Raw genomic sequence first — 12,746 nt, 5'->3', positions numbered from 1 at the left:
TGGGCGAACCGTGTCCTCTGTGCGCTGGGCCTGGACAGAGAAGCACACGGGGTTGAGGAAACAGGGAGATTGTCATTGTATCGAACACTTACCTCAGACGAGCGAGTACGGGTTAAGAGCAGAGCCCTGATGCCCTCTCGCTTCATCTCCAGCGAGCGAATCTGGGACTCCACCGCTTCCAGCTCCAGCTCCAGCGCCTCCATCGATGCCTCTCCTGCACTCAAGGACAGACACGCAAGCGACATTGTACAAGGTGAAGAGCAAAGCCAGAAAGTGAGAGAAAAAAAATATATATATTTATGAATTGTGTTTTGAATTTTTGAATTGGAGTTGTGGATTTATGAATTGTGTTTTGAATTTACGAATTGTGCTGTGCATTTATGAATTTTATGAATGCAAAATGTATCATTATTGAGACTGATCTGGCTCCATAATTATGCGCTATAACATGTAAAACTGGGTTCATGAACAGAACATTTAAAAAGCAACTCATCTAAAAACCTTAATCATATTATTGTCTTATTCAGATTAAGGCAAATTTGATTACTGATGTCCATGTAAACGTATACACAATATTATTTTTTATTATTTAATAAAAAATTTGACAAATAATAATTACAAATTACAAATCATTTTAGCTTTTTGGCCAAGTGTACCCTTTGAGTACAAAAGTGTCCCTTTTGAAATGGTCCCATCCCAGCGATAGCTTCTATAGATTTATTTCTGACAATGAACAAATTATATAGTGAAAGTAGGATGGCTATATGGCAAAAGGAATATGTTGATGTTCCCCTTTCAGTCCCAATACATGGTAATGATAAATATTGTTATTGCTAGATGAACCAACAAATGGTTCTTTATCCAAAAGCAATCAGTCATCTTTGTGTTTGTGGGAAGGTGGGTATTTGACATGTTTTCAGCTGCAATGAGAGCAGCAGAGAGATTTCAATTCACCAAGCTAGTCTTATATAGTTCAGAATCTCAAACTGCTGAATCCCGGAGGAACTTATTAAATGTTTGCTGTTCCAGATTGTTTGTATCTGTGTATGTGTGTGTATGTATGCGAGAAAGACAGCACGGTAATGTTTGTTTTCATCATTATCCCAATGAACATAAGTCCTGTCTTCAGCTTCTCTGCTTCAGGCTATGGAGGAAAGTCAGACTTTCATAATCAAAAGGCTGTCAATGAAAACTCACAGCTCAAAGCAAAGCAAACTAAACTTAAGATCATGCAATTGAAGGCACAAAAGATTTTTGAAGAAGTGAGAGTGAGTGTTGTTTTTTTTGCCAAATATCAGCGAGACCAAAGCTCTTGTTTTGTTCGCTACTGCTCAGATGTTCGATGAGTAAGAAATCAATGTTTTTATGCAGAAAAAACACATAATTAAAAATGACAGTGAAACATTTCTAATATTACATAATTTTATTTCAAGAAACTGCTTTTCTTTTTAACTTCTTGACATAAAAATCTAATGTATCGTCATAATTTTAACAACAACAATAATAATTATTATAATGAAATAAGTATTAAGAATTACGAATACTATTTAGTATTATAATAATGACAATAATAATAATAATAATAATAATAATAATAATAATAATGATAATAATAATAATAATAATAATAATAATAATAATAATAATAATTATTATTATTATTATTATTATTATTATTGTTGTTGTTATATTAATACAAAAAAATGCTAGGTTGTTGCAACCCACTGTTGGTTTAATTTATTCATTTATATTTAATAACACCTCCCTCAATGGCTGGACTTTTTTATCCAATATCTGATACATCGTTGGGTTATGCACAGGGATGTGCAGCAGCACACAAACATCTTTAAATATAAACAATGTACGAATTAAAATGTAAAGGATTATTATTGTCTACACTACATAAAAGCGCTAACTCCTCCTATGCCTTCTTCACCTCAAAGGGGTTTTGGTGGAATCAACCTTGTTCAGTACATGGTCTGCTCACGTATTGTAACCTCACGCATGAGCAGATCTTTTTGCTCGCTTGTGAAGAGTTCAGTATTTTCCCTTACAAGTTCGCTGTGTAAATTAACGACTCTAATTGGATTAATGCATATTACGTCAAAAACACACCCATAACTCATTAAGACGATTCTTTTAGACCACAGCAACTGTTTCCTCATCTTTAAAATAGCAAAATTGGATTTGGATACATCCTAAATGCACCTGCGCCGTGTGTTTTAGACCCCACACCTAGACTAGTGGTAGGGAACCTACAGTATGTGCCTCTTTGACCAAAAACACTTGGCTCTCCACACTGTAAAAAGTGATTACTTTACTTAAAATAAATTAGTAGACTTGTTGCTTTTAAAACAATTTGTTGTCTTTTTTTCAAATAAATGAGTAAACATGTTGCCTTAAAATCTATAAGTAAATGAACTATGTGCATAATTATAAATAATCACTTTTTACAGTCTCCCTTTAATAATATTTTAGTCTCAAAAATTATAACATCACTAGAAATTAGTTTCGTAAAATACAAATACAATTCCATTTTTATTGAAAAATTTTTACAGCAAAATTAATCAAATCTCTGTTTACAATAAAAAGACATTTTGACCAATGGATAAACTTGAATCGCAACACCAATATAGGGCAAACAACTTATATTTGTATGGTAACTTCGCGCACATAAATTCAAACAACATTCATGAATGGTGATGGCAAACCGCCCATTCCCTTTCAGCTCTAGGCATGCATATATATATATATATATATATATATATATATATATATATATATATATATATATATATATATATATATATATATATATATATATATATATATATATATATATATATATATATATATATATATATATATATATATATATATATATATATATATATGCATATATATATATATATATATATATATATATATATATATATATATATATATATATATATATATATATATATATTTTTTTTTTTTTTTTTTTTTTTTTTTCCAAATGATGTTTAACAAAGCAAGGGATTTTCACAGTATGTCTGATAGTATTTTTACTTCTGGAGAAAGTCTTATTTGTTTTATTTCGGCTAGAATAAAAGCAGTTTACATTTTTTTTTAAAACATTTGAAGGTCAAAATTATTAGCCCCTTTAAGCTATTTTTTTTCTTCGATCATCTACAGAACAAACCATCGTTATACAATAACTTGCCTAATTACCCTAACCTACCTAATTAACCTAGTTAAGCCTTTAAATGTCACTTTAAGCGGTATAGAAGTGTCTTGAGAAATATCTAGTAAAATATTATTTACTGTTTATTTATTTATTATAAATTAGTTATTAAAACTATTATGTTTAGAAATGTGTTGAAAAAAAATCTTCTCTCCAAAATTGGGAAAAAAAATAAACGGGGGGCTAATAATTCAGGGGGATAATAATTCTGCCTTCAAATGTTTGTGTATATATATAGAGAGTTGAAGTCAGAATTATTAGCTCCCCTGAATTATAAGCCCCCCTTTTTGTTTTTGTTTTTATCAAAATAATCAGAAATGGCTCTTTGCCTAAAAAAAAGGTACCCAACCCCTGAATTAGACAGTTTAAATAGAGCCTGTGGTACATGTGAAATATGGTGTCTTTATGAAATATGTTGTTTTGTATACATTTTCTTAAGTATTGTTTTTTTCACGCACAGTTTGACTCAAATTTTAAGAATTACAACAGTTAAATTTCTATTGTCTGTGAATATTCAAGTAATTAAATTACTTTTCAAACAAAGTAATTAGAAAGGTAATAAACCTCATCCATTTTATTTCTATATCCATCATATATACAGAGACAACCAGAAACAATCCACAAGCCTACAGGAATACGTACATAAACATCATTCAGTTCACTAAAGTCTGGTGGTTAGTCTGTATCTTGTTTCTTCACTGTATAAAGTCCTACTGCCTGTGGGACTTTATACAGCAGCTGGTGTGTTTTAGCTTTGTTTATCAAAGCTTGTCATACATTCATACAGCTCTGCTTTCAATCTGATTTAATTCTTTCTCCATTCACTGAAAAACTGTCCATTAAAGCATTATCTGTCTTTTAATTTTATCATCTTTTTATTGCAGTTCTTTGTTTGATGTAATTGACATTCATATATATCGGATGGTGTTTAAGAATGCCATTTAGATGCTCCTCTGTATGATCACCTTCACAACAGTAATCATACTCTAATGCACTATGTTGCTAGGAAACTGTAAACAGCCTATGGTTAACACAATGAACTGTTAGCGGCTGAAAAGGACTTATTTTATAGTATTAAAATTGGCCATTTGCCTTGTATTATATCGCTGTTGCAGACTTGCAGGAGGCCACCACTAATCTTTAGTTAAAGTCAATGTAAGAAATGGCCTAAATTGACCTGAATTGAAAGACTTTAGAGTTGCTAAACAATGACTGAATCTAACCTTTGTATTGTAACTTCTGGTTATGCCTTTATCTGCAGACAAGTTTCATTTTAATTTCCATAGCGCAAAATGACTCATCAGGAGACTGTGCACTTATGCTTATTCCCCAAAAAACACAAAAGAAAATGTGTCAGATATATAAAGCACAATAGAATGGAAACTTAACATATTGCTCAAATTGCCTGTAAGTTCACTGCTTTTTTCCTGTGCCTTAGAATATCCATGCCTGTACTCCCTAACAACTTTCTGCTATCAAAAAACTTTTCTTTAGACTTTTAAACTTTCAAAAAACATTTGCTCTCTCGCTTGCAGGCCAAAATTACATTTTCCACCAACCTGATTTCACCAAGTAGGTGAACCTTTCTGGATTAACATCTATGTTGTTCCTGCAACAACATTGCAATCAGTCAATCAGAATTAAGGGATGTATTTACAATTTATGCTAAGTTTAGGCTTACGGTTAGGTTTATGCACTTCTACATGATTGTCATCCAATTATTATTCCCCTCTGATTTTGAGAATAATTTACAGTTATGGTTGGATTTAGGGGTAGGGAATAGGTATGGATTACATTTTCCAACAAAAATGATGTTTCAGGATCAACATAGATGCTAATCCAGGATCTCATCGTACTTGGCAAAGTCATGACGTGCTGCATCTTCGAGGGCAGTCTATAAAATCGTACACAATTATATTACAATAAAAGTCGAGGTGTAATGGTACACTAAAGTCATGTTTTGGTTTGTACCTCTGTTTTGGAGTCCCAGTTCGACCAGGAATAAGCAACAAATCCCCAGTGATTGCTTTTTCTATTTATTTTGAACAGGCAGAAGTTTGTCACAATAAGCTACAGAACTAAAAAGCTTCTTGTGATAAAGTACAAAATAAACAGTACTGTATAATAAAAACTGTAAATTAATTGGCCATTTGAATGTGGTGATGTCATTGGCCCATGAACATTTCCTGCTTGTTATCACACTAGTTCATTTCTGTAACAAAAGGCAATTCAATCATAACTTAATGCTAAAACAGCTATCATAATGTTATTTATCAATATGTGGCTCTTTTTGGATTCTCGGAAGCTATAGAAAATAAAAATGTAAAACAGGAAATACATTGGGACCATTGTTTTTGTTTACATCCCTCGAAAAGTTCTATAGTTAGATTGCCTATTAAACTTTGAGAAGTTAAGCCCAACCCTCTCCTAGAAACAGAAAAACCACAATTGCACAAAATCAATAAGCTGAAATCTCTTATTTAATGAAGATAATAGCACTGACTGGAAGTCCATTCATAACAGCAGAAGCAGCAGACAACAACTGTTCAATCTTGTGCATGCGTATAGAGAAAACAGCTCTATGTAAATGCATTTAACAGACCATTCACATCTTTTGCAGCACCTCGCACATGAGTGGTGCTCATTGAAGTCCCAATGAACCGGAAGCTGCGATCATGATATTTTTTTATTTGTGACCGTTTCTAGAGAAACAGAATATTAAATGAGCAAATAGTGGGCGTGGCTTGTTTTATCTACCGCAGGCTGATTTGATGTAGTAAAGTATTTCATTCAGAAAGATCGGGAGAGGGATTTTAGAAGAGTTATTACAACCTAACAGACTCCTCCGGCTCACCATTTCTATTTGTTGTCAAAACTGATAGTTGGAGCAGCAGCGTGGTTAAATATAACTATATAAATATAGCTAGCCATGCCCATTACCTCAAAATCACACAATCTGATCATTTAACTGTAAACAAGCAGGAAGTGCATTTTCAGATTTCAATTAATGATTAGAAGGGCAAACTATGTTTTTTTCTTAAAGATATTGAACGGATTAATTATTCACCACAAAACTAGCAATGTAAGCTAACAAAATAATATAGTTAGTTTTGATTTCTTGGGGACTTTAATTACACAGCAGTGGACCAATCAAAAGAACTCAGAGGTGGGGAAGGAGTTGCTCGCAAGATTCAGTGTACCAAGTTGACATGACAACGGCAACACGGTGGAACCATTTCTGAGCGCCGAGTCTCACTTTTCAGAATCATTCTTTGGGAATGGCTGCTAAGTTGTAGCAATGCTGTGGACTTTTCTGCCTAATTCCAGTGACTGTTCTGGCATAGGCGGTTCATTCCGCTGTGGCGACCCCAGATTAATAAAGGGACTAAGCGAAAAGAAAATGAATGAGTTAATGAATGGACTGGCATATCACAACTGACTGTATTCGTCATTTGAGCGCATGAACTGAATCGTCACCACTACATACCATGACTGTTTAGGATGAATACATCATTACACGCACAAAAGATTGTATTTTTAGAGTGATGGCTTCCTAAAATATGATGACAAATTCAAAGCTTCATTCTAAAATCTTAATAGAAGTAAATATGACTATATTTACATGGACATCAGTAATCAAATTAATTGCCTTACTCAGAATTAAACAATAATATGATTAAGGCGTTTACATAAGAACATTTAAAAAGCAACTATTCATGATCCCGTTTTACATGTTATAGCGCATAATTCGATTAACGTCATTGCGTCAGCACGATATCCACATTTCCTCCGGAGTTTCATAAAATTTCCGCTGTTTCATTTTTAATTGGTCAACTTTAACTGCAGTTTGGCACTTTCACTTTTATTCAGGAACATTTCATGCATGCCCCCCTGACAAACGAGGTATTGGATGTGAGTATGAACTGCTGGACGAGTGTTGTTTTAATGGAATGTACAAATGCACGCCATGTGAGGAAAATAAATAAATAAATAAATCTCTGCAATTTGCGATGCAGGCGTCTATAATCCTTTACTGACTCGGTCGGTGCAGAGAATAGCCGTGTGTGTGTATAGACTATACTGTCACAAAATGAGGCATAAATCCTACACAGCGGGAATAGTTTGATTGCGGTGTTTACATGTCTGTACTGCACTTCAATAATGTGACTAAAATAGGAATACTCTACATGTCTTAATTCGACTTCTGTTTAGTTCAATTATGACCTCAATCGGATAAATCAAAAATAGCTGTTTACATAGCAGACTCTTAATCAGAGTATTGTCTTGATCATATTTCAATCGGATTATTGGTGTCCATGTAAACGAACTCAATGACATGACAAAAACATAATTTGTGCGGTCATTCTACCATTCTAGTTGATTTAGCATCCTGGTAGTTCAAGATTTAAAGAACCAAAAAAGCAACACCTTCAGTTATTATATGTACTTTATGCTGATGCTGAAATAATCAGACACAGAATGTCACAGGAAACCTAACCAGATGCATGTCTGCTGAATTACAGAAACATTCCATCATTGCACATACTGTAAAAAGGGAAAAAGAATGAATCAAACATGAACAAAACTCCTCACATCTGCTTCTGAATGTCAAGCACAAGCCCTTCCCTCCAGCACTGCATCTTATCACCAGTCAGCACAGAAGTCTGATGCATTAGCAACAAGAATTCAATCAGTTACGCTCATTAATTACTTACAACAAAACTCGATTTGTCAAATGCCCCAAACCATCCCCAAACAATATACGCAGACTATTACATCTAATCAACGCATCAGAACAAAACACATTGGACGCAGAAAATACAATCATGTGAATTGGAAATTATTTAAATATTGTATAAGAGCAAATCTCACCAGCAGGCATATTGCTGATGCTATCCAGAAGATTTTTTATAAAACTGCAGGTTTATAGCCTGAAGCGTCTCCAAGATGTACTGTTACAGAACAATAATAATAGCAAGGATTGCTCTGTTCACCCTGAAGGTTAACTGGACTTAAGTGTCCTCCTCAAGGGCACAACATAGAGAGCTGCTGGGTGAATATAGTCACTCTCCAGTTCATTAATGAACCTCAAAGGAATATTTTCATTCATTCATTTTCTTTTCGGTTTAGTCCCTTTATCAATCTGGGGTCGCCACAGCAGAATGTACCGCCAACTCATCCAGCTCATATTATACGCAGCAAATTCCCTTCCAGCTGCAACACATCACTGTGAAACATCCACACACACTCATTCACACACATATACTACGGCCAATTTAGCTCATTCAATTCACCTTTGGACTGTGGGGGAAACCGGAACACCCGGAGGAAGCCCACGCAAACAAGGGGAGAACATGCAAACTCTACACAGAAAAGCCAACTGACTTGAACCAGCAACCTTCTTGCTGTGAGATGATCATGCTACCCACTGTGCCACTGTGATGCCACTTAAAAGAATACTTTACTTTTTTTGTGTTGGAAATTGGCTCATTTTACAAATGCCCTTAAGGTAAACATTTGAGTGTTACCATTTTTTATCCATTCAGCCGATCAGGTCTGGCGGGAGCACTTTTAGCTTAGCTTAGCTTAGCTTAACATTGATCATTGGCAGCAAAGTTCCTTCATTGTAGCGCTGAACTTTTCATTTACCATCCGCCTTAGCAGAGCCGGCCTTCCCTATAAGGGAACTAAGTGGCTGCTTAGAGCCCCGCCGCCCCTAGGGGGACCCCACAATTCATTAGTGGTGCGAGCCGTATTCTAGCTGAGATTTTATTAGCATTTTACAAATTATCTTCATTGACTGTGCTTTGGTACTAAATATTTATAAATGTTCACTGAAAAGAAAAAAATCATAATTTTTTTAAAAGTTGAAATTGTTCTGACGTGAAGACCTAAGCATTTCACTCATCATAGTACACGTGCTGCTGATGATGTGACAATAAAAGTGATTTGATTTGATTATATGATAAACAGCCAGGAAGCTTGCAGTATCTCATTTCTCAGATGCGTTCTGTGTTCTCGCAGTCCGAGTTTCTTCTTCCAAGGTAACCTGCGAGACCGACCGTTCACCAGAAGAACTTGAATCTGTGCACAGACACAGCTATGGCCTTTGCGTCATTGCCTGCCCCATTACAGTGTATACCTGATTTATTTTGGAAATTAAACTGCGAAAATGAAATAAAACTAACGCTAAACCTCGGCGTCGAAAAACTGAGGGGAAAAATGATGATGAAAAGAGACAAGCACAAAAATAGGCAATTACAGATTAATAAACGTTGTCTACGTTTTACATGTTAATACTAATATTTTTTCCTGAGACATGTTTATAAAAGTTATGTCCTAATTGAATAATCATGGTTTAAAATAATCTCTGGACCCTGCATCTCAAATGTAAGGAACACAGAAGGTGACTGAAGGGAAAAATAAATTTGTGTTTGTTATTGACATTAACCCATTATTTGTTGCTTCTCTTTTTCATAGTTTTTTTTTTTTGTTTATTTTTATGTTTTTGTATATTGATATTTTTCATATTTACTTTATAATATTTGCTTATTGTTTTTATTATTTATGAATCAATCTTTGCATTAAGGTTAATTGTTTTGTGGTTTGTTTGTTTTTTGAGTTTTTAATGAGTTCAAAATGTATATTTTTATACGAAGTAATGCATTTTCACTTTTGGCTTATTAGTCGTTTCATTGCAGGGTTTTCGCATTTGGAATTTATAAAAATAAATAAATAAACGCTCAACCTAGAATTTTTAGCTATAAAATCTTCAAACTGTTTGCTAAATTAATCGAATATGTTTTAAACACTCCAGAGTAATCATTGGTCCCTTTATTAAAAATTGTTTAATTCTCTATTTTTGAAGCTGCTAGCTGACAAAAATAGTGCTTTTTTTAAAAGTCCAAATCTATCAGACAGTTATTAAGTAGAAGAAATCGTGCTTTACTGTTTACTTTTCATGGATTGTATTTAATAAGCAATAAAATCATTGTAGGCTGGCAATGGCAATACTGCACTATTTAGCAAGGCAGGGACCCAAAATTATTCTGTTTAGGGCCCCCAAATGTACAGGGCCAGCCCTAAACCTTAGTATACAATGAAACTACAGAATAGTTAAGCTTTAAATAGGAAAATTATTAAAACCTTTTTGAGCAAGATGCTAATGTCTAATACGATTCAATGATTTATGCTAAACTATGCTAAGCTCTCGCCAGAACCCGGAGATCGACGGAATGGATTCAGAAATTGTAAAACTCAACTGTATAATCATAGGGGACTTGTAAAATTTAAAAACCTATTTAAAGAAATAGTGGAGTGTTTCTTTAATAATCAGTTTTTCTGTTCCTTGTTAAAATGCTAATCTATTTTAGCTGTGATAACTGAAGCTAGATTTTCATGAATACATAAGGCAACACAGTTCAACAGTGAATGCATACTTTTTCAGCAGTCCTAGTTCTTTCATTCATTTAAATAGTAAATCAAAACAGCTGAGAGATGAATGACATTTCCTTTGATTCCAAAACAAAACAAGCATTTGAAAAGATAAAAAGGGGCCGTGTCTGTGAAATTACATTCTACATGATGAAAGGAAAGGAAATCACTCGTTTTCATGTAACAGTTTGAAATCTGTACTATACATTGTGGCAATCAGTCAGTTTAGCTATAAAGCTGTGCTAATTCAATAACCTTTAAAAAAGAAATTAATTTGATAATCAGTTGACAAAGTACAATTACTTGTGTATTTCCTTTATTTTGTTTTTAAGCATGTTGCTTTATGAATTTATAAGCGAATAGACAAATATATAGAAAACAGGGTTTCAGCGAGGTCTTAAAGTCTTAAAATGTCTTTAATCTCAAAATCAAAATTTTAGGCCTTCAAAAGGCTTAAATTTACTAAAATATATTGTGTTATAGATCTTAAATCTTTTTAAACAGGTCTTAATTTTCCTTTGCTCATGTATTTCTACCCAATCTGGCCAAAACCCATACAATCACCAACAATGCATATCAATATTTTTTTTTATTTAAAAAGGTCATTTTTAATTCTATTGATCATAATGGTTTAATTATTTTCCTTACGATAACATTTGTTTAAAAGAGCTCTATGTATTTACTGCTAAAGACACCGACCTGGACATATTGTTGTGTATAGATTTAGTTTATTATAGTTTAAACTTTTAAAGAAAGAAAGAAAGTTTATGTTGGAAAGAAAGTGTATAAATACAAGTAGAGCTTGCTTGTATTTACACAATATTTAAAATATTTTGCTAAGAAATATAAAAAAAAAATCATTTTTAATTTATTGTTGTACTATTAAATGTATTAAATTATATATTTTTTTGATAGAGCAAATAAAAATCTTTTTCATCTGGGCCATTTTAAAATCCCTTAGTCTTTAGCTCAATATAAGTCTAAAAGAATTTTCATTAAAAATGGTCTTAAAAATCTCCTAAAAAGATTTAAATTTTAACTTTGTGAAACCTGCAGAAACCCTGGGAAAAATTGATTTATAGTTTGTTGCACAATATAAAAAATTGAGTTTTTTTAAACAATTAAATAAATAAATAAGTTCTGCTACTTTAAATTTGATGGAGCAAAAAAGAATGGCTGTCCAACATTTTTAACAATGTAAATGTTTAAATTCAAAGTATATAAACAAACTAACAATAGTTTATAAACAAACAAAAATCTAGATTTTAGCGTTTTGATAGCAAAATGTTTTTGTTACAAAGTGAAATTATTAAAATGATCTGTTAATATGAAATCTGGTGAATTCTGTTGTGCTGATTAATGATGGAACACGTTTTCACCTGTTTTTTGACATTTTATTTCTCATTATTTGAAACCTTATACTTTCTCTGAAAATAAAATAATTTTAAGTTCAAATTTGATGCGGACACCAATATGGAATGACTCGTCTTTGACTTATGGACCAAATTAAGGCAAACTATTTAAAATGTTCATTTAGTATGGTGGTTCTCAACAAGATGGGCTTACTCAAAGTATCAGTTATTAAAGCTATTAAAATAATAAAGCATTAAATAACAATTTGGAATAGGCACTGTTTCGATAACAGGTCCTGTGAAGTGAAATATGCATTTTATTCTATATTTGACAATCTCATCTGAAAAAATGAAGAGAAGGTGGAACATAGAGTAGTTCCTCCCCTTTCACAAAAACAGCCAATAAAATTGTTTTTATCACAGCTCTGCCAGTGAGAGTGATTGAGCTCAAGTGCATCAAATGAAAAGCAAATGAGAAGCGTCTTAAATAGGGTAAGACAAGTCAGATACTAGAGAGCATTTGATTGGTCAAGATTTGATGAGAAACTAAAATATGAGGTGACGTGGGGAAAAAAAAAGTTGATTGATTTAGGCAAAAGTAAGAAACTGCAAGCTTCAGATGTTTATATTAGTTTTATATTTTCAAAACCCAAATTTTGTCACTGTTTTGGAGCAAACCAGCAAATAGATATCCTTAAAACTAACAACAACAAAAAATCTTTTAATTTCATGGA

General features: G+C 32.9%; 1 protein-coding gene across 1 annotated transcript in view; it reads left to right on the top strand.

The window, feature by feature from the left end:
• spock3 (SPARC (osteonectin), cwcv and kazal like domains proteoglycan 3) overlaps positions 1–12,746 on the top strand; it is a 72,627-nt gene that overhangs the window by 47,770 nt on the left and 12,111 nt on the right. The window lies entirely within an intron of this gene.

This window comes from Danio aesculapii, chromosome 1 (genome assembly GCF_903798145.1).
Source record: "Danio aesculapii chromosome 1, fDanAes4.1, whole genome shotgun sequence".
NCBI classification, from domain to species: domain Eukaryota; kingdom Metazoa; phylum Chordata; class Actinopteri; order Cypriniformes; family Danionidae; genus Danio; species Danio aesculapii.
This window is presented reverse-complemented; position numbering and strand designations above follow the sequence as displayed.